Source organism: Lissotriton helveticus, chromosome 10, assembly GCF_964261635.1.
Source record: "Lissotriton helveticus chromosome 10, aLisHel1.1, whole genome shotgun sequence".
Lineage (NCBI taxonomy): Eukaryota > Metazoa > Chordata > Amphibia > Caudata > Salamandridae > Lissotriton > Lissotriton helveticus.
Window position 1 is genome coordinate 657,665,159 of NC_136071.1, and position 6,000 is coordinate 657,671,158.

Consider the following 6,000-nt stretch of genomic DNA (forward strand, 5'->3'; position numbering starts at 1 on the left):
ACCAGGCAGAAGCACTTTGGACCAGTGCCTTAATTTGTAGCTATTGATAAATAAATATACTGTAGCATCCAAGGGGTCCATATATTTGGGCTTTATGGATTTATCTACAAGCTTTGATCTTTTGAATAGATCGAGGCTATGGTCCATCTTGCTTGATATAGGGATCGATCCATGTTTGGTATATTTTTTAGCTGATCTACATCGGGACCTGTTTGCGGCTGTTAGGGTGACCCGGGAGGGTAAATGCTCACGATACTTTAAATCTGGTAGAGGGGTTCGTCAAGGCTGTATTTTGGCCCCTCTACTTTTGACGTTATACATTAACGCCCTAGATAAAACATTTGACAAAGCAAGCTTGGACATCCCGCGTGTAGGGAATAGGATCATTCCGGTCCTCCTATACGCAGATGACGCAGTGCTACTAGCTCGAACCCCTTTAGGTCTTCAGAGATTATTAAATTCTTTTGGGGCTTTCATGAATTCCCTGGATTTGGTGGTTAACATCCCCAAATCCCATGTTTTGACCATGGGTCAACGTAAGAATAAAGTTAGAACTTTTTATTGTAACGGGGCAGAGGTCACTAGGGTGAAAGTTTTTACATATATGGGGGTCTTGTTTGACGACAGATGCTCCTGGGCTCCCCAGCTTATAACCAAAAAAAATGTTGTGGTGAGATCGTCGTCAACCCTACTTAGTTTCGCACGGCGATTGGGAGGCAAGCCCTGTGAAGCCATTCTTGCCATTTATAGCGCAAAATGTTTGGCCATTGCGACATATGGTGCAACTATCTGGGGGTATAAGCAAGCGGTAGGGGTGCAGATGGCTGAAAATAATTTTTTTCGCTCTTTTGTCCATCCCCAAATCCACCCCAACTTTTGCCATCCACCAGGAAGTGGGGATGGGATATGTGTCCGACTTGGTGAGTCTGGCCCCCCTGGTTTGTTGGATAAAAATTTGGCTGAACCCTGAACTTGCGTTGAACCACCAGATTTTAAGGGATTGTGTCGCCCTAAACAAAGCCAGCGAAATACAGTGGCTCTCGTATGTTAAGGATACTTTTTTTTAACTTGGGCGTCCAGATATCTATCACACTCCAGAAGGAATCAAGAAAACTGATTTAAAGTTGGTTAAAACACATTTCTTGAGCTTACAGGGGCAGGAACGGGAGGGCGAGGAAATAAAAAAACCTCTGGTTAGGGCCCATTACTTATTAATTATATCTTCATCAATAGAGCCCTACTTAAGAATCGTGACCAAGCCCTTCCACCGCTGGCTTTTGACCAGATTTCGCTTCAACCTGATTCATTTTTCACTGGGTAACTTTCCAGGTTGGTGTAAACCCGAGGACTCAGCCCCGTGTAAATGTGACAGTTTCTCAATTCAGGACACTATGCACTTTAAAATGTTCTGTGATTCTTATACTGATCTCAGGAAGAAGTTTTTAATTCTGCTTTTGAGTAGAAAGGGTTTTTTGCAGGTCAGACCAGCCTTAATTGATCTTCAATTGTTAGACAATCCCTGGGACATTTTTAATATTGCTAGTTTTCTTGTAGCTGCTGTTCGCTCGAGGAGAAAAAGATTACCACTGACGTTTGAATTATGAATTTTATTTAAATTTTAAAATACTATGAAATTGTTTTATTTGATATACTTCTCGAGTTTTACATTTTATTTATATATTTTTGTAGCAATGGTTTATATTTTTGTATCGCCCAAATGTACTGTATTGTTTTGTGTCTTGTATCTGTACTTTTATGATTTTAATTAATCGAATAAAATGGTTTTGACTGACTGACTGACTGACTGACTGTATATGTATATATACACTCCAATCTCCCAACAAAGGAAAAAGTCGACGCCGTGTCGTTCAGCTTCAAATTGCTTTTATTGTCAGCTGATTAATATGTTAGACGCGTTTCGCCTGCACAGCAGGCTTGCCCACTAACATTCGCATAAAGTTTTCTTAGTCAATTTAACTGACTGTGTTAGCGTGTCACGTGCTCAAAACAATCCTAGAGGGTGAGAACAGACTCGTAGTTTGTTGTTTAACCGGCCTCATTGCAGCATGTAATATTGCAAATGTGCACACATTATAATCCATTAATACAGTGCGATATGGCTTGAATTTAGAATTATGACCACAATTTACATTTTTGGGCATTTACTAACAAATTATTTTTATGCCAAATTGTCAGTAAAAGACAGAATTCATTGCCCTACCAACTATGCAACTATGCATGGGCAGGAACCCAGGGCACACTCAAAGTACAACAGAAGTGGGGGCAACCATGCAAAAAGAGGGCACTTTCTTACAATCATACATTGGGGTCACACCCTGGAATGTGTTTAAGCCCCCTGTCATCCTCCTCCCAAGAGAACACATCCCTATCTTAAAGTCATACATTTCTGTGCTTCTCTTGAATGGAGCTGCTGAGGAAGTTCCTTTCCGGCAACAGATTATATTCCAACTTCTTCCTCATAAAGAAAAAGTCTGGGAAATGGAGACAGGTCATGGATCTCAGACAGCTAAGGAAATACATAAAGAAGCAACCCTTCGGAATGCTGTCTTTGCAGGAGTTTCTGCTAATTGTCAATAGAGGGGATTTCATGACGTCTCTCGATCTCTTAGACGCATATTTTCACATTACCATCCACATAAACCATCGTCAGTTCTTGCGGTTTGAAGTGGCCGGGTGCCACTATCAATTCAAGGTTCTCCCTTTTAGTCTAAAGCCGGCTCCCATGGTCTTTACGAAGTGCATGGCATCAGTAGCTGCTTTCTTGAGAAGACACGGTCACCAGGTATTCTGACTAAACAGTTGTCCAGGTAAGGGATCCACATTCTGCTCTGCAAAATAATCTACGTTGGCATCAAGTCTCTGGGGGTGCGGCTAAATACGTAAAAGTCATCTCTCATTCCAAACCAATTGTTAGTGTTTCTGGGGGCCATTCTAGATACCACGGTCGCCAAAGCTTACCTAACTGCAGAGAGAGTGCAAAGAATAATTTGGAAGGCTGCTTCCCTTCTAAATAGGAAGTCCATTTCAGTGAGGATGTACAAATCAATATTGGGGATGCTATCCTCGTGCATCCCATTAATTCAAAATTGTTGCCTACATGAGAGACCTCTACAGGAGGCTAGATGCCCAGTGGAGTCAGATTCATGGCTCGTTTGAAGATATCATTGACATCACCCCTACGATGAAGAATGCTTTGTCATGGTGGGGAAAAGAAGGCAACAAAGGCAATAGGTCTCTCTTTCGAGGTGGCACAGCAAAGTTTCATAATAACAGATATTTCCTTGGACGGTGGGGGAGCGCATCTCCAGGAGCTAGAAATCCACAGAAAATGATTTGTCCAAGAAGCACAGATGCTCATCGGCCTTCTAGAACCGAAGGCAGTTTTCCTAGGGCTACAGTGGTTTCTACCCAGAATTTGTGAATCCTCTGTCCTAGTGAGAAAAAACAATACCATCCCTATGTTCTACCTTGTCAAGCACGGGGGTACAAGATCAAAGAACCTGTAGTATCAAGCCCAGCAAATTTGGAAGTGGCTACTACATCACAACATCTCATTGCAAGTCAAAATTCCCAGTCATAGACCATGTATGGGTGTATTCTCTCAGCAGGGCAGCCAGTCAATGCCACCAATGAGAAATGGATCACAGACAGCTGTCTCACGTTTTCAAGAAATGATGTACCCCAAAAGTAGACCTTTTTGCGACTCTATCCAACAAGAAGTGCCAAAGGTTTGCAAGCAGGTTCCTTCAGAGTGGGTCTTGGGGAGGAATGCTCTTCAGATACAATGGACAGAAAAATTTGCCTATGCATTTCCACCCTTCCCTCTCATTCCCAAGGTGTTACGCAAGCTGAAGAAAGACCCATGTCATCTCATTATAATCGACCTGGCATGGCAGAGACAGCATTGGTATAAGGAACATCTTTTACTGTCTGTGTGTCCACCCATCCAGTTCCAGCCAGTGGACAACCTGATCTACATGAGCAACGTCCAGATACTGCAACCACAAATAAAGTCTCTCCATTTGTCAGCATGGCACTTCATGAACCGGAGTTTGGATCTCTAGTTATACCTACAGAATACAAATATATCTTGGAAAAGTTAGGCTGATTATTTCCCAAATAAATCATTTATGTTGAAGTGGAAAAGATTGTGTTGTTGGTGCGTCAAAAATTACCTACATCCTTTTCACTCTTCTCCAGAGCAGCTCACCATGTCATGAGTGATGTAAAGTGCGAGGTCATAAGCAGTGCATTGCGGGGATGTAAGTTACAGTTAACTTGGGTAACTATAACGGCTGAATTTCTCTGGTTTTGTATGAGTATAATCTGACCCGAACTATAACGTCCCTGTAACCTTGGGTTTTGTTAGTGAATTTCCATGTTTTGTTTTTATTCTATTTGCTAACTATAACGTGCTTGTAACCTTTGGGGGGTTTTCAGTGAATTTCTAAGGTTTTTAAATGCTAATTCCTAACTATAATGTCTCTGCAACCTTTGTTTTTTTGTGTGGAAAAAAATATATCTATATATACACACACACACTTGTGCTCGAAATCTAAGATATTGTGGCTCTGCAGCGCCAAAGTGGTCCAGGGTCCTCCTTTGATTGGCTGACGTTTGCGTATTTTAAAACAATGTGAATTGGTTAACAACGTCACTTGCTTTTTCTGTGTTTCTTAATGTACTTTTATAGTACTGCTCATTTTAAATACTGTGAGGGTCCTGTCATGATGACGGGGGAAGATTCAAAAATGTGAATCTATGAAAGATTACAATATTGGAGAACCACAGTGTATAGGTAAGTAACTTGTTTTTGCTACACAGAGAACCTTTTAGAATTTGTGATGCTAAACCAAATGTTAGTTTACTCTCAGCTTTAAAGGGGTCATCCAGAAAACAAGGAAATAACAGTTCTCCTTATCCAGTCTTGGATCTCTAACAATCCCAAACAATTAGCATTCTAGAATTTTCCTTTACTTGATGATAACAACTTCGGATTCATAACCTATCTTGACATCATTCACCAGACGGCTCCATCAAGAGAGTTTGTAATATATTTGATCAAATTGGTGCAATCAGTCTTAAAGGGTGGACACACTTAGAAAGTTGTAACGGACCTCCAGTAACCTCTCTCAGAAACAGTAGAACAGATATCTGAACGAGTTATTAACGAATGCTTTCTAACTCTCCAAAATGGGCTGATAAAAACCCAAACTGTCTTCGCCAGTTACTAAAGTAAAAATTGACCAGGAGGCTTGAACTCCGGTTTTTAAAGACGCAGACTTCACATGGTGACCCTTCAAAATATGATACACCTCTTTCATAAAGGCATTTTTTAGGGGACCATAGACTTGAAGGATGCATAATTTCATATTTCTATCTAAAAGAACACATGACATTCTTCTCATGTATTGGTAAATAGGTTTATAAACTCATTCAGCTTCAAATCTATTTCAAGACTTTTCACCTAATACTTACTGCCACACACAACAATCTAGCATAGGATAAATTACTGTCTGTCAGTGCCTACACAATTGGCTGCTGGAACACCTTCAAAACATCAAGCAACTACAGCACTGGAAATGACAGACCCCCTAGGCATTTTGGTAAACGCCTCTATGTCCGAGCTTTTACTATCTCAAAATATAAATTCTCAATTACGTGGGTCTTCTTCATTAGGTCTTGCCTACGCAGCTCGCATGCGCTGTATAGGAAAGAGACCTGTAGACATCGATTGCCTTTTTCAGGCTAAAACGTGCACGCGTTCCATTGCCTTCAATGGCAACGTGTGCACGTACGGCGAATCCCTTGCAGGAGCGAGCTTTGGCAACATATGTTTGTAATTAACTTACAAACACATTGTGCCCCTGCTTGCTCCCGCAAGGGAATCGCGCAGGCCCCCTCCTCTCTCTCTCCCCCCCTGCTGCCAGCGCGAGGAGCGCGCGCTTTTTCTATTTAGTGTGCTGCACATATTGCCAA